We start from the raw sequence: 18,042 nt of genomic DNA on the forward strand, positions 1-18,042 counted from the left end.
CTTTAACATTTTACTATGCTTGTTTTATCACATACTTGTCCATCTCTCCAACTCTCTTTTGATACAGCAATCCATCCTATTTTCTTAACTTCAAGGTAAATTGCAGAAATCAGTGTAATTGAAATTCAATTTTTAAAGTTACCTTTTCAACTAGGTTGTATCAAATTGTTTTGTGTAAACTTTATTGTTGTGAACGACTGTTTATATCTTAAGTTTGGAGTTGTGACAACTCATATAGTCTCTATGGTTCCATTGCTGCTTATTTTGAACTTTGCTTTCATACATCGCAAATATTTATTCAAATATTTAGCTAAAGTAACAGTAATTCATATTCAGCCAAAACTAGTTAGAATGAATTATGATGGTTTTGCATGTGTTTTTTCACTGGTCTTTAAAAAAATATGTGGTCTAGAAAGTCATTGTGTGTCCCAGGGTGGTACACTAAACTAATATGCTATTTTTGGAATCTGTTTCAAAATTTTCTATTTAACAATTATTCTGAGGGCCAAAAGTTATTGTTTTAGTGTTTAGCTCTTATTCTTTGATCTTGGTATTCTGTAAAATGCCTTAATATACTTTGATCTCCACATGACTACATAACTTGTGAGAGAAAAGCTGTTTATTACATTACGAGCTTCTCGAATGCTCATAATAGTCACGTATTGAGTAAATAAGTGAGGTAAATTTATCTATTATCTTTATTTTTTTGAAGTTTTATTTACCTTTTATTATCATACTTATTAAGGACAGAAGGTTGCTTTTGCTCTATACAGAACAAAGGAAAATATGAAGTTTAAATTCTAAATATTTCATTAGCATATTTCAGACTTAATGTAAACAGAAATGTTATGAGAGTTCTAGAACATTTATACTCTGAATTAATTTATTATTTAATTGGGAAAGATTACAGACAAGAATACAATATAAACAGCTCTGCATCTACTACCTAGCTTTATGAAATCTTATGTCATATTTGCTTCAAATATCTTTTAAAGAAAGAAGATTACAGATAGAGATGAGATCTCATGGATTTTAAAATATTTTCTACATATACGTATGGATATGTAGAAAAATAACTTCTATTTTTTGGTTACAGTTGACATTCAATATTTTATATTAGTTTCAGGGGTACAGCATAGGTTAAACATTTATATAATTTACAAAGTGATCCTCCTGATTAGTTTAACACCCATCTGGTACTGTACACAGTTATTACCATATTATTGACTATATTCCCTTTGCTGTACTTTACATCCCCTTGACTATTTTGTAATTACCAATTTGTACTTCTTAATCACTTCCCTTTTCACCCAGTCCCCCTACCCTCTGCTATCTGGCAACCATCAGTTTGTTCTCTGTATCTATGAGTCTGTTTCTGTTTCGTTTATTTTGTTCTCTATATCCCACATATAAGTGAGATCATGTGGTATTTGTCTTTCTCAGTCTGACTTATTTCACTTACCATAATATTCTCTAGGTCTGTCCATGTTGTCACAAATGGTAACATTTCACTTTTTTAATGGCCAGGTAATATTTCATTGTATATATGTACCACTTCTTTATTCAGTTGTCTATTGATGGGTACTTAGGTTGCTTCCATGTTTTGACTATTGCAAATAATGCTGCAATGAACATAGGGGTGTATTTATCTTTTAAAATTGGTGTTTTGGATTTCTTCAGCTAAATACTCAGAAGTGGAATTGCTGAGTCATAAGGTAGTTCTATTTTTAATTTTTTTGGGGAACCTCCAAACTGTTTTCCATAGTTGCTATACCAATTTAAAATTTCACCAACAGTGTATGAGGGTTCACTTTCCTCCACATCTGTGTCAGCACTTGTTTGTTGATTTGATGATTAGCTATTCTGACAGGTGTGAGGTGATATCTCATTGTGGTTTTACTTTGTACTTCTCTGATGATTAGTGACATTGAGAATCTTTGTATATCTGTTGGCCATCTGTATGTCCTCTTTAGAGAAATGCCTGTTCAGGTCCTCTGCCCATTTTTTATTTTATTTTATTATTTATTTATTTATTTATTTATTTTTATTATTATTTTTTAATGCTTACAGCACCTGGTATTCTTAGGTGGTCTCCCATCCAAGTACTAACCAGGCCCGACCCTATTAGCTTCTGAGATCAGATGAGATCGGGCACGTTCAGGGTGGCATGGCCGTAGACCACCTCTGCCCATTTTTTAATTGAATTGTTTGGATTTTTGTTTTCTGGTGTTGAGTTTTATGAGTTCTTCATAAATTTTGGATATTAACCCCTTATGAAATGTATCTTTGAACATAAACATTTAGAATATTTTTCAGTTTTATAGGTTCATTTAAATGACACCATAAAGTACACATTATTTCAAACTTGCTTTTGTTGTTCAGTGTTGTTTTGGGGATTTTGAGTAAGTTTTAGATCTGAACTGTTGAATACATAGCTACTATCTGGCTCTTGAGCACTTGAAATGTAGCTAGTGTGAATTGAGATGTGCTGAATGTATATTTGCACAGAGGATATTGAAGACTTAATACAAAAAAATTATGTGAAATATTTTATTACTAATTCCTTTATTTTGATTACATATTGAAATGATAATTGGGTATATTGGATTAAATAAGATTAAAATTAATTTCACCTGCTTTTTTTAAAAAAACATGGTTCTAGAAAATTTTAAATTATATTCCTGGTTCATGTTTGTGGCTTACATTATATTTCTATTGGACAACACATCTAGATTGCACACTTTTCCTTCCTGTTTAGTATTACATTTTAGGGATATACTATAATTTATCTACCATTGGTGGCTATTGAGAATTTTTTTCTAATTTAGTGCTATTAAAAGTCCTACCATAAACATTCTTAGACATGTCTCTTCGACACATGCTACAGTTCTTTTATGAGGTCAGTTTTATTTTTTACTATAAGATAATTGCCAAATTGCTGTACACATTGGTTTTACTAATTTACACTTCTACTGGCGGTTTGAGTATTGTTCTACAGTTCTTGATCCTGGCCAATGCGTTTTTGTAGACGACTATAATTTAACACTTAACACCACAACAAGCATTGTTACTTCTTTAAGTGAATAGAAAATAAGCGTCATCTTATTTTTCTTAGTTAATCTTTTGTAATAATACACATAGCCCTTTTTTGCAGTACTTATGGTCTGAATAAAAACTGATTTTAAAATTTAGCAGCCGTGCTATGTATATCCATCCTATTAGTCAGCAGCTGCAATTCTTGCAACAAAGCATACCTGTTTTTCAGTGCTGCTGCTTGAGAAAAATCTTGTAGCATCTTTATACAATGAATACTGTGCTGCTATTAAAACTTATGTTTTAGAAGAATATTTGATGATACAAGAAAGTATTCATAGTATATTAACTAATGCAGGGAAAAGGTTACAAAACAGTAAAGTTCAATTTTGTTAAAACCAAATGTGTGTTAACATTTTTCCATGATTATCTCTGGATGGTGGGATTTAGGGTAACATTCTATTTTGTACTTCACACTTTTCTTTATATTCCACTTTCTATATGGACTTATCCAGGAAGGAGGATGTGGATGGGAGTTCTTAGCAACAATAAGCTAAAACTTCCCCACTTGGAATATATTAGAAAAGAGAAGTGAGTAAATGAGCTGTAATTGTTCTCATTTTAAATGCCAAGTTAATGCTTTTATTGATTATCAGGCTCTTTAAGATGAAAATGGAATAAATTATATTATTGTTTATCCATTGTTTTTCAAGTATTAGAGGAATTTTTCAAAGAATGTGTCATAAATTACTTAGGGATGGTCATTTAACTTCACTAAAAGGTCCGTTTACAATTTGGTACTTTCTACTCTTGGGGAAAGGAATAGGACTCATCTCCATTCATTTGGAATAAAATTCAGACAGTTTTAACTCTAGTCTCAACTTGCTTTTATTTGGAATTACATGATGTAGTGATAAATTTGGGTTCAAATCCATTTCTCTTGCTTTGTAATCTTTGGAAAGTTATCCAGCATCCATGTTGTCTTTTCATCCGTGCAGTGGAGACAATAATACCTAAATAAAAATCTTTATGAGATGTCGAGCATAGTGTAAGCCCTTAACAAAATTTCCTCTTTTTCTGTTTTTCAAAGTGGATGCATTTAATAGCTGGAGACTATTGATTAGGTATGAATTTCATGAAAATAGCTATGAATAGCTCTGATGTACCTATCAAAAACTATAGAAGTTACCATATAAGTTGATCCTAATTTTTCATACCTCCCCCTCAGGTATCTGTCACCTGGAGCATTGAGTTCACTACATTCTCAAAGTAAGCTAAACAAGGTATTCTTAAAGATGATCTCTCTGATATGTTAATATACATTTTGCCCCTGGCATATGGTTTTATTACCTGTGTAATAAAGATAATACTATTTCAGACCTTAATTAGCATTTGTCAGCACTCTAGCTAGTGCTTACTTTGCAGATTTTATCTGACTCAGTTTTTATTGATTAGGGAAATAACTTTTATTTTTATTTGGAGAGATTTACTTTTTAGGACTCCCTCAAAATTGAGTAGTGGTCCACAAATTAAATGATTACCCTAATGGCTTGCAGATGTGTTACTGAACTCAGATTCTGCTGCTTGCCACCCATTAGCCAATAATTTATAATCCAGTAACTCAGAAGATAAGAGTTTGTTAGAAGGAAAGCAGGTTTGTTAAAGAGCCAGCATCCTGAGAAGACAACAGACTGCTGTCTCAAAGGCCATCTCCATGCTTCAGTGCAGGCACGGGTTTTTATAGGGAGAGGGCTGGGCAAGGGATCAGGGAGAAATTCCAAAGCCCTAGGAAGAGGGCTGTATGCTGGGGGGGAGTGGGTGGCTAAGGCCATCTATCTTGTCTTCTGGCCTTGGCTTGTTTCTCAGGTGGCTTGGAGGGGAGGCAAGTAAAAAAAGAAATTAACAAGGAGGAGGTGGGGAAGCTCCGCTTTTAGGGTACGAGTTAGCATGATGAAGTGATGAATTCTCCTTCGCAGCCTGCTCTGGTAAGCAACCTGGAGCTGGTCAAGTGGAGGCCTGGGGAAGATTTTGCCTGGCACCAAATGGTCTGGGAACAGGTTAGCTCCCTTTGAAGTCTGTTTTTAGAATTCTCAATCAAGCAGATTATTTATCTACAAGTTAGACATTAGGTAATGGTAACAAGGCATTTTGATTTACTTAAAATATGAGAGTGACATTGTAAAGACAAATATGAAAAAAAGAATAAAAATGAAAACCAAACAATCACAGTTACAATCCCTGCTGTCACTTTCTAACTTCCATTTCTATTAAAGTGTTGTTGATCTACCTGCAGTGACAATAATGTATCATGAAATGCTCAAACTTGCAATGAGACATGGTCTTCTCAGGTGCATTTGCTTTTTAGTTGTCAAGGCCTGTCTACATAGTTTAGTTATACTTATGATTATTTTGAATATTCTATGAGACTAATATTAACACTAATATAGTTAAGTTTAACTTTACAGTTTCTCCTAGGGCAGGTTTTATTCCCAATGATATCCAAGAAAATAAGTCAGAAAACCAAGAGAGTAGGCATACAAAGGTGGAAGGGTAAGGGCAGAAAAAGCAAGTGTTATAACACTATTATAAGAGGTAAAGCCTGCTTGAATCAGAGGAAAAAACCTATATCAAAGAAGCAAAGCCTGTGTGGGGTTAGTGTGCCATTACAATTCCTGTTACAGATGGGCTTATTTAAAGCATTAACTGTTTAGCTATAGATATAGGAATGCATGACTGTTTTCTCTCAGAAAACCTAGATTTTGTTTTTCTCCCCTTTCCTCTTTACCAAAAGAGAAACGATGCTCTTATTTAAACTGGATTTAAGTACTCTTTGCATTACAATATATAGGGATATAGATTTACCCTGAATCAGATTTTAGAGGAAAATAGGTTTTTTAACAGTGGCCAAAGTAAAATTGAATTTGTGCTTCATCTGAGGGTAGCTTGTCTTATAACTCAAATCTGAGTTCATTTTCTTTGAGCTAAAATGTACTTCATCTTGATAAAAACTTTCTAAAGGTTTCTTTTTTGAAAGAATTTAGTATGCTTTTGTTAGAAAATAAAGGCAGTCCTACTTGTACTTATTCACTTTTTGTGTTAGAGTGACTAGCATGTATATTGAATTTAGGTAGACTTGCCTCCAATGGAACAATAAATCTAAGCTCCTTAAATATTTACTGCATATTTCCCACTTCAGTTCTCTAATGGATCTAAGTTACTGATTTTCAGTTTGTTCATCTTTTTTGTTGTTGTGAGCATGAGTGAGGACTTCTAAGATCCTTACATGTCATAGCTGATTGGTTAGATTTTTTGTTTGTTTGTTTTTGTTTTTGTTTTTTAAAGAAATGGACCTATGTGATATGCCAAAGTCGTCTGTGGCTTTATTTTTGGTGCTTTCCTTTGTTTGAAATGCTTGTGTAATATCTTTCAGATCTTGGTCTTTGTGAGGATCAGGTTCTAATTTCAGTTGGAAGTTTTCAAATTTATTTAAAAATGATTTATTTTTCTTTTGCTGTTGCATTCAAATAAGAATAGAGCAGTAAGCACAATGGCTTAAGTATGAGCAGCAAAACTAGAGAACTCAGGTAATTTTATGTGTTCATAAAGTGCTTTATTAAAAAATTAAATTAGAAACTCAGTGTATATAAAACAATAATAAAGATAGCAATGAACAAAAATGAAAAGCATCGAAAAGTTATGCTGTAGTAACTGAAAGTACTTTTTTGGACATCTTAATTTGTCTATCCTTCGTTCTTTTAAGTATTCTGAGTTTTGAGAATTATCTATTAGAGTAACTTCTTGTCTATTCGTTAAATTATATTAGTCACTGTGCCTTGAGTTCCCCTAAGGGATGCAGTATAGGGTAGACTTTAGTTGAGATAGAATTCCTGATTTTCCACTTAGTAGCTGCAAGTATAAATTATTAACTCCCTTATTGCTTTCAGCATGTTAGTGCCTTTCTAGGCCCCAGTTTCCTGTAATAAAGGTCTCATGAGATTTATTTTTATTTTATTTTTCAATTACAGTTGACATTAAATATTATTAGTTTTAGGTGTACTCATGAGATTTAAATCAGGCCAATATGTATAAAATGCACATGCTAAAATTCAGTAAGATTATGTAAGGAAACCCAAGTTATATGGATCTACTAAGAAAAATTCTGCCATTTACCCTAACAGCTGCTTTTCCAGTGGTCAGTATTCAATGGCATACATAGTAGAAACCTGTATTAGCCTGTATCACATTTGGGAGTAAAACTAAGACATAAAAATTTTATAGACATTAGATTTTGTATGCTTACATAGTTAATACCTGGCAGAGTTTGAAGGATTTCTTATAATTTTAGTTTAATAAAGGCTTAAGAGATTTTTAACACTTTAGAGAGTTACTTGTAGTAAATAAAGGAAGTGTGGAAAGAATCTGTTGGATTAGTGAAAAGTCAATTGTCAGTTACTGTTTAATATGTAAATAAAGTTATGAATACTAACAAATGAACTGTATATTTTATAATGCATTATGAACATACAATAAAAACTAGAAATACATGTACATATGAGTAATTTCTTCAGTGGATGTGGATTACCTTGAAAAGTCTCAGGAAAATGATGTTTTCAACTTTTAACTTAGTTTGAGTCATACGTGTCCAGTCTTCATGTATGAAATATAAAAGAAAATTGCATGAATTAAAAAAGAAAACCTTTTCAACATGAAAGCAATGAATTTTTTATATCACAAAATATGAGAAAAAATATCACCTGTAATCTTATCATTTAGATAATACTCGCTATTAACATTTTTGAGCGTATTTTAATGTATTTAAATATTTTAATATATTTTAAAAAATAGTTGTGATCATACTTCATGTACAATTTGTAGCCTACTTTTGGTTAGCATTGTAGCATGAACATTGTAACTGAACTTTTTTGAAATTTTTTTAATACCTGATGTGATATCATATGAGTTTTTAAAAAAATTTATGTGAACAACATTTAGTAAGGTATAAACCACATACTACACACTGTGCCTTGTTGAAGTGTACAATTCAAAGTATACAATTCAATGGTTTTCAGTACATTTTCATATATATGCAATCATGACCACAATCTATTTTTTAACATTTTTGCTACCTCAAAAAAAAATTTGAAAAACCTTCTACCCTTTTTTTTTTTAACATTATACAATTCAATGAGTTTTTCAATTATAGTTGGCATACAATAATATATTAGTTTCGGTTGTACAGCATAGTGATTAGAGCTCAAGTGATCAGCCCACTAAATCTAGTACCCCTCTTCCTCCTTACATATTTATTACAACATTATCGACTGTTTTCCTTATGCTACACTTTATATCTCCATGAGTTTTTTAACTATCCATTTGTATTTCTTAATCTCTTCGCCCTTTTTCACCTTACTCCCTAACCCCCCTCCTGTCTAATATCCCTCAAAATATTCTCTGTATCTATGAGTTTATTTCCTCTTTTGTTGTTGTTTTTGTTTATTTTGTTCTTTAGAGTCCACTTGTACATGAAATCATGCGATATTTGTCTTTCTCTATCCAACCTATTTCATTCAGCACAATACCCTCTAGGTGTCCATCAAGGCAATACCTTTTCCCATCCCCTTCCTTTTAGTCTGTGTGTGTCTTTTAATCTGAAGTGAGTCCCTTGTAGGCAGCATATGTAGGGGTCTTGTTTTCTTATCCATTCAACCACTCTTTTGGTTGGAGCACTTAATTCTTTTCCATTTGAGGTAGCCATTGACCTGTAGTAATTACCATCCTTTATTTATTATTTCGATACATTTTTTTTCTTAAATTCTTAAAATAGTCCCTCCAACATTTACAGTAATAGTGGCTTGGTGATGATAAATTCTTTTAGCTTATTTTTGTCTGGGAAGCTTTTTACCTGTCCTATTCTAAATGATAACTTTGTGAGGTAAAGTATTCTTGATTGTAGATCCTGGGTTTTCATCATGTTGAATATTTTGTGTCAACTCCTTCTGTCCTTCAAAGTTTCTTTTGAGAAATCAGCTGCCAGTCTTATGGGTACTCCATTGTAGGTAACTAACTGTTTTTCTCTTGCTGCTTTTAAGATTCTCTTTTTGTAATTAACCTTTGGCATTTTAATTATGATGTGTCTTGGTGCGGGTTCCTGGTTTTGGGGACTGGTTTTGGGGACTCTCTGTGCTTCTTGGGGTTGTATGTCTTTTTCCTTCACCAGGTTAGGGAAGTTTTCCATCATTTCTTCAGATAGCTTTTCCACTAGTTGTTCTCCCTCTCTTCCTTCAGGTACCCCTATTAAATAGATTTTTTTTTACACTTAATTTCGTTCCAAAGACTCCTTACATTATTATTATATTCTTGGCTTCTTTTTTCTTGCCGTTCTGATTGGGTGACCTTGGTTTCCCCATCCTCTATATTGGTGGTTTGCTCTTCTTCATCCACTCTGTTAATTCCCTCTAGTATACTTTTCATCTCACATAATGTATTCTTCATTTCTGACTGCTTCCCTTTTATAATTTCCATTTTTATGTTTTTCATTTCTTTGTTAAAGTTCTCACTGAGTTAATCTATTCTTCTCCTAAGTTCATTGAGCATCTTTATAACCAGTGTTTTGATTGTTTGACTCCGTTTTTCCGGTATCTCTGTTCTGTTCTCTCATATGGTTTCTGCTTCTTTGTCTTCCCATCTTAGCTGCCTTTTTGTGTCTGTTTTTATGTACTAATCAAAGCTCCGAAGTTTCCCAGTCTTATTAGCCTGGCTTTGTGTAGTAGGTGTCCAGGGGCACAGTCCTAAGAGGAGTTCAGCTGCAAGCCAGTTTCAGCCCCAGCCTGTGTCCCTCCGGGGCCACCTGTTAAGATTCAGCAAGCAATCCACAGATTCTGTGCTTATAGTTGCCTCAGGAAGCCACGCTATAAACTAACGCCAGCTGCCACCAGTTTTAGAGCTTGCTCATCAAGTTACACAGGACTTATCAAGGACACACCTGGATGTGGTTTGGGTGGGGCCATGAGTTGAGGGAAGGGGAGTTTCAGGGAATCCTCTGGGTGGAGCTACCTCTGTTATCCATTTTAATGAGGTCTCTGCTGTGAGGGCAGCAGCTGTTTCTGTGCACTAGGAGGAGGTAGGGCTCAAAGAGGAACAATGGATACCAGCAGCACTTCTGCCCAGGAGAATGTCTTGCCTCTGGCCCTTGCTTAGACAACTCAGCTTCCCCCCTCTAAGTTCTTGGTGTCTCCTTGAGCAGCCCACAGGGCACTGATGCTCAGAGTGGTGAGTGTCCCTGTTAAAGTCCATTCGTGGACTTGACCCCTTTAAGAGGTGTCTGCAGCTGCCAGCTGCCACTGCCGTAACCTCTGTCCCACTCAGTCGCTTGGGACCAGGCAACCTCCTGTCCTCGCTCCATCCTACCTCCTCCCATTGCAGGGCGGTTTCTTATTTCTCTCCCTAGTTGTAGGGCTTGTTCATCTAGACCCCAGGCGACTCTGCTTGCTGTTTGCTCTGTTTTTCTGTGGTCGTAAGAGCAGATGAACAAAGCCTCTATCTACGCCATTTTGACTTCTCTCGTGTGACTTTTATGCATACCTATTTACTTAGCCATTATTGTACATTTTAATTTATAGTTTTTGCTGTTGTATATAACTCGAAGATCAATATCTTTTGTGATTAAAGTTATTTAGAATTATTTTCTTCGTATAAATAAAAAAGGCAGAATTATTTGAGATAAGATTATAAAGCTTATTGCCAAGGTGTTTTCTAAATCCTTGTATTACCAGTGGTGGTATATGAGAGTGAATTTCATAGCACCTTGTTCTTCAATGAGTAGTCATTTTTTTTCTCTTAAATATTTGATAGGTAAAAAAGATATCACATTTTAACACTTTTTATAGCATGTAATAAGTTATTTCATATTCATATCTTCATGTATTTTTTTGTGAAAATGGTCATAACATTTTCAAAAGTTTTCATAAGGGGATCAGAGCAATGTGTTTTACTTTGCTTTATTTGTTTTTTGTTAGCACAATACATTTACCTCTATTAACCAAAGGGATGATACTGATTAAGCCAACACTTGAAAACAGTTGCATGTAAAATGTTTGTGATAGACATAATTGAACACACAGTAATGAAAAACAAAATCATTATGGAGATTTGCTTATTGAAATTAGCTTGTTTATTTTAACAGCTACTACTTCTCTAAAGTGATGTTAGATTTTTTATTATACCTTTTCATAGATCCTAGTGCATGTGATATTGTTCATAACACATTCCATTATTGATTTCTTACCTTCTGCTTTTCTTATTGTGCTCTCCTCATCCCATTCCTGATGTTGAACAGTGTACCAATTGTAAAGTTGAAGACACTCTAATTTTTCTGCAGTCAGGTGTAGTTCCTTCAGGCTTCTTTCCCAGTTTTTCAAAATATTCTCAGTTTTTATGGTGAGACATTTGCTGTCAGAAGTGATGGCACAATCTGGCTTAGCCATTGTGCCCCCCCCTTTTTTTTACAGTGCAACTCCCGCTATTTCCTTCATATATTCATCAAAGTCTTTACTCTTCCTTCATGTATTCATCAAAGCCATTTTCTTACCAGATCTTGAATGGTAATGATGGTGGGCACTGGGAACATGGTTTGGTGTGGGAAGTAGGGCTTTGGTTCTGAAAGGTGTGCTTTGCCTAACCCCTTCACATGCTTGCTCCCCATTTTCCTGGAACCACATGTGCAAACCAGCTCTACTTGGGATGTCAGGTCTCCTTGGGCATCTCCTGTAGCCCAAGTTGCTATATTATTAAAATATTATGCTAATTAAAAATTAATTGTATTTCCTTCAGATTTTTAAATTATTAGACTATTGTAGATAAAGCTAAAGTCCCTGTTGAACAATTTTTTTTTTATCTGTATTGATGCATGTGGCTCTATTTCATTCATTTAGCAGCTATATTGTATTCCATCATGTGTCTATATAGTCTAACATTTATTTTTATGGATAATTAAGTTATTTCCAAATTTTCTCTGGTATAAATACTGTTGCAATTCGTACATGGCTTTGCTCATATGTTTAGTGGCCCTGTGCAACACCAGCTTTCTTTCAATATTTGCCTGATAACAGATGCCATTTAAAAAATTTGACATTTTAACCATTTTTTTAGTTGTACAATTCCATGGTATTAAGTACATTGGCAGTCTTATGCAACTATCATCACTATCCATTTTTAAAACTTTTCATCATATTCAAAACAAACTCTTACAGTGCTTGATGACTTGTGTCATCATGCTCCTTTTATTTATGACTGTGAATTTTCCCCATTAAACAAGTTCCTATTAGTGATTAAAAAAAAAGAATTTGTAAAGGCGATGGTAATAAAAACCATGAAGACATCTATTTTGTGTAACCCCAATTGTGGGGAGGAATAAAACATAAATTCATTCTGTCAGAAGCAGAAATTCTTTTTTTGTTCAATTTTGAAGCAATAGATTTTTCGATGAAAATGGCAGGCATGTCTAAATATGTTCTAGGGAAATTGTCTGTAGTGATAGTTTGTGAGAAAAACATCTGTAAATAAAGTGATAAATGCTTTAAAAAAAAAAAAGACCTCTTTACCCATTAAGCAGTAATTCTGCATTTCCTCCCAGCTCCAGCCCCTCTCTTCTACTTTGTGAATTTGACCACTCTAGAAGTCTCATCTAAGTGGAAATATACAACACTTGTCCTTTTGTTGTGTCTGGCTTATTTCACTTGGAATGATGTTTTCAAAGTTCATCTATGTTGTAACAGGTCTCAGAATTTCATTCCTTTTTAGGGACTGTCATTCCTTTTATTTCATGTATAAACTATGTTTTTTAAAAATTTATTTTAATTAGTTTCAAGTATACAGTACATTGGTTAGACATCTATATAGTTCATAAAATGATCCCCCCAATTGTTCCCACCCTCCCTTGACCCTCCACCTAGCCAATATATTAATACTGATTGCATTCTCTATGCCGTGCTCCCCATCCCCGTGACCAGCCATCAGCTTTTAATTTGTACTCCTTTAACCCTTCACCCCATTCTCCTAGCCCCTCAAACCCCTCCCCTCTGTCTGTCACCAAATTGTCTACTATATTTGCAAGTGTGTTTTTTGATTAGTTTGTTCTTTTTATTCCTTAGATTGCACAAGTAAGTGAAATCATATAGTGTTTGTCTGTCTGACTTAAATACCTTCTAGGTTTATCGAAGCAGTCTTTTTCCATTCCCTTCCTTTTCATATGTAGGGGTCTTGTTTTCTTATCGTTTCAGCTACTCTATCTTTTGGTTGGAGCACTTAATTCTTTTCCATTTAAGGTACTAATTGATAGGAATGTAGTTATTACCATTCTTTATTCTTGTTTTTGATACATGTTTTTTCTTCTTAAAGAAGTCCCTCCAACATTTCCTGTAATTCTGGCTTGGTGTTGATAAATTCCTTTAGCTTATTTTTGTCTGGGAAGCTCTTTATCAGTCCTCCCACTCAAAATGATAGCTTTGCTTTATAAATTATTCTTGGTTTTAGATCCTGGGTCTTCATCCTTTTGAATATTTTTTTTCCCAAGCCCTTCTGTCCTGCATAGTTTCTTTTGAGAAATCAGCTGCCAGTCTTGTGGGTATTCCCTTATAAGTAACTGTTTTTCTCTTGCTGCTTTTAATAATCTTTTGTTGTATTTAACCTTTGGCATTTTAATTATGATATGTTTTTGTATGGGCCTCTTTGGATCCCTGATTTTTGTAATTCTTTGAGCTTCCTGGGGTTTTATGTCCATTTCCTTCAGGTTAGGGAAGTTTTCCATCATTATTTCTTCTAATAGCTGTTCAGCATCTTGGTTTTCTTTAGTTATGCCTATCAGACAGATATTTGGACCCTTAATAGTATCCCATATGCTCCTTAAATTATTTTTATAGTCTTGGCATCTTATCTCTTGCCATTTTGATTGAGTGTCCTTGGCTTTCCCATCCTCTAGATAGGGCATTTGATCCTTTTCTTTATTCACTTTGTTTATTCCATTTAATATTCTTCTCATCTCAGATAATGTGTTCTTCATTTCAGACTGAGTTCTTTTTGTAATTTCCATTTCCATTTTTATGTTTTTTATCTCTTTGTTAAAGATCTCACTGAATTCATCTACACTTCCCAAAAGTTCATTGAACATCTTTATAGCTAGTGTTTTGAACTCTGCATCTGTGAGATTACTTGACTCCATTATATCTGGATCTCTGTTCTGTTCTCTCATATGGTTTCTGCTTCTTTGTCTTCATATTTTGGCTGCCTTTGTGTGTCTGTTTCTATGTACTACACAAAACTCCTGAGTCTCCCGGTCTTATTATTAGTGTGGATTTGTGAAGTAGGTGTCCAGTGGCACAGTCTTGGGAGGGGTTCAGCTGCAGGCCAAACTTAGCCCAAGCTTCTACCCCTCTGGGGCCACCTGTTAAGATTCAGCAAGCAATCCACAGATGCTGTGCTTATAGGTGCCTCAAAAGGCTACACCAGATACCATGGCCAGCTGCCTCCAGTGTGAGTAGGCACTGCTCAGCAAGGAGCACTTGACTCGCTGAGGATATACCTGGGTGTGGCTTGGGTGGAGCCGTGAGTTGGGGTAGGCGGGGTTTCAGGGAATCCTCTGGGCAGAGAGACCTCTGTTATCCAGTTTTATGACATCACAGCTAAGGCAGCATTGTGTCTGGCACACTGGTAGGGGGGCTTGCTCAAGAGGTAACAATGGATACTGCCGGCACTTCTGTACAGAACGAGTCTTGCCTCGGCTCTCACTCCGACAATGTTTCCCTGTAAGTCCCTGGTGCCCCTTGTGTGCAGCCGAATTGGCATTGGTGCTCAGAGAGAGCAGATCTGTTATTACGAAGATCTGCCTGTGGACACGGCCCCTTTAAGAGGCGTCTGCTGCTGCTGCCACAGCCACAGCCTTGGTCTCACTTAGCCGCTCGAGCCCGGGCAGCCTCACGTCCTTGCCCTGTCCTCCCTTCGGTCGTTGCAGGGTGATTTCTTGTATTTCTCCCTAGTTGTATGGCTTGTTCATCTAGATCCCAGGCGATTTTTCCTTGCTGCTCCTCGTTTCCGTCACAACTTTAATTTGGTTGCTGGAAGGATAAACAGAGCCTCTGTCATCTACGCCATCTTTTTCCTTTTAAACTATGTTTTATTCACTCACCTTTTGTTGATGGACATTTTGTTTTTTTCCACTTTTTGGCTGTTGTGCATAATGCTGGTATAAATATTGGTGTGCAAACAAAGTATCTCTTTGAGTCCCAGCTTTCATTTCTTTTGGATATATACTTAGAAGTGGAGGTGCTGGTTAATATGGTAATTCTGTGTTTAATTTTTTGAGGTACTCTCATACTGTTTTTCCACAGTGGGTGGGCCATTTGATATTCCTACCCACAGCATACCCAGTGTTCCCGTTTCCCCACATTCTTATCAACACTTGTTATTTCCCCCACCCCCAACACTTGTTATTTCTGATAATAACCTAATGGATGTGATGTGATATTTCATTGTGGTTTTGATTCATATTTCCTTAATGACTAGCGACGCAGAACATTTTTTTTGTGTGTGCTTATTGGACATTTGTATATCTTCGTTGGAAAAATGTCCTTTCAAGTCCTTTGCCCATTTTTGAATTTGGTTGTGATTTTTTTGTTGTTGAAATTTGTAGAATTTCTTTATATATTCTGCATATCAGTAGCACTTCAGGTACATAATTTGGAATTATTCCTCCCATTTCGTGGGTTGTCTTTTCACTCTCTTGATAGTGTCCTTTGATGCACAAAAGTTTTTCATTTGGACAAAATCCGATTAATCTATTTTTCTTTTGTTGCCTGTGCTTTTTGTGTCATAGTCAACAAATCATTGCCAATTCTAATGTCATGAAGATTTTGTCATTTTCATCTAAGAGTTTAATAGTTTTGACCTCTGTGTTTAGGTCTTTGTTGCATTTTGAGTTAATTTTTGTGCATTGTGTAGGCAGGGGCCCAACTACATCCTTTTGCATGTTTTATATCCAGGTTTTTCAGCAGTATTTGTTGGAAAAGACTGTCCTTCTCCCATTGAATGATCTTGACACCGTTGTTGAAAATCAGTTGACCATATATATGCAGGGGTTTATTTCTGGATTCTTTACTCCACTGGTCTATATGTTTGTCCTTATTCTAGTACCACACGGTTTTGATTATTTTAGCTCTGCAGTTAGTTTTGAAATCAGGAAGTATGAGTTCTCTAGCTTTTTTTTTTTCCCACAGTTGTTTTGGCTATTCAGGATTTCTTGAGATTCCTCATCAACTTTAGGATGGATTTTTCTATTTCTGCAAAAAATGCTGTTGAGATTTTGACAGGAATTGAATTGAATATGCAGATCAATTTGGGTAATATTGTCATCTTAACAATATTAACTCTTCCAGTCCAAGAACACAGGATATATTTCCATTTTTTTGTGTCTTCAATTTCTTTCAGCAATAAAAACATTGCTTCTTTGCTATTTTCAGTGTGTCTTTTACCTCCTTGTTTAAATTTATCCCTAAGTATTTAACTCTTTTTGATATTATTGTAAATGGAATTGTCTTCTTAATTTCCATTTTGGATTGTTAATATTTTGGATTGTTAATTTATCGTATAGAAATACAACTGATTTTTACATGTTGATTTTGTATCCACCAATTTTACTGAATTATTAACTGTCTAAGAATTTTTTGGTGACATCTTTAAGGTTTTCTATATTTAAGATGTCATCTGTGAACAGAAATAATTTACTCTTTTCCAATTTGGGTTATAATATGCTATTAAACAGGTATGAAATAAAGAAAATTTTTAAATTACCATTGATTTTCTATAAACAACGTTTTGGTCAGTTTACTTGTGATCATATACCCAAATTTTAGAGACATTGCATGGTTTACTGCTGTGCAGGTAGGTGAATGAGTGAAAATGGAAAATAGGGTTTGTAAGATGTTTTCTTTATGGGAAACAGGGTAACAGATACACAGGATATTTCTACAACTTCACTGTGAATCTGCAATTATATTAAAATGAAAAGTTTAATTAAAAAAAGGCTACTTCCTCTATCCATATAATTCTCCAAAATAATAGTGTAAAAGAGGTGAAAATCTAATTTTTAGAACTGCACAATTCCTCCTGGAAAAAAAACAAAACAAAACAAAACATAAAGCCATAAAACACTCAAGAGAAAGAACATAGCCCATAGTTAAAAATGCCAACATTAGGATTCAAATCCTAATCATTCATGATATGATTAGCTTGCTTACGTTAGGAATTTAGGACTTTTTGGGGTCCACTTGCAGATAGGCAGATCAGAGATCACAGTTCATCTTCATCAGGCCCATGTTGTGATTGTGTGGCTTTGAGCATGAATGCAGAGCACATTCTTCAGTGGAGATTTTTAAGTACTCTTAAAAGATCATTTTAAGGACTTCTACCTAGAACCTAGAATTGAATAATCTATAGTACTGGTCGAGTCATCTTTACATTTTGGTAGTGGGAGACAGTGACAACTGTGTCTGGATTAAAAAAATAACTTTTAGTAGTTCACAGTTGTAAAATTGATAAGTAAATGTATGTAGTTTTGCTTTAGGAAAAGATTCTTCAGTTTGCAAAAGGATTAATAAGTGCTGCCTTTTATAGAATTGATTTGGCATGTTTAAAATACTATTTCCATAAATAAGAATTAAATAATTCCAAGTACCATCTCTAAAGTTCTACTCTAGAAATGAGGTGGGTTTGCAACTGACATAGAGCTTTTATACGCAAATGAGTCTTTCCCTTCAAAGTAGTCATTCTGGGAGGCCATACTGATAGCAATGATGATGTCCTTCCAGAAGACATTTTGAGAACTCTCCTTTTGTAACCAATTTAGAAGTCATGCAAGAAAATAAATATTCAGGAATACTTCAGATTTTGGCAAAAACCGATTTTACCCAACTTGATAATCTTTCATGATTCACCATATTTGACTCTAAATGACATTTGGCT

At 34.6% G+C, this 18,042-nt stretch overlaps 1 protein-coding gene and 1 pseudogene across 8 annotated transcripts in view; one reads left to right on the forward strand and one right to left on the reverse strand.

The window, feature by feature from the left end:
• ATRX (ATRX, chromatin remodeler) overlaps positions 1-18,042 on the forward strand; it is a 262,193-nt gene that overhangs the window by 40,200 nt on the left and 203,951 nt on the right. The window lies entirely within an intron of this gene.
• Positions 2,062-2,179, reverse strand: LOC111733776 (annotated as a pseudogene).

This window comes from Pteropus vampyrus, unplaced genomic scaffold (genome assembly GCF_000151845.1).
Source record: "Pteropus vampyrus isolate Shadow unplaced genomic scaffold, Pvam_2.0 Scaffold635, whole genome shotgun sequence".
Taxonomy (NCBI): domain Eukaryota; kingdom Metazoa; phylum Chordata; class Mammalia; order Chiroptera; family Pteropodidae; genus Pteropus; species Pteropus vampyrus.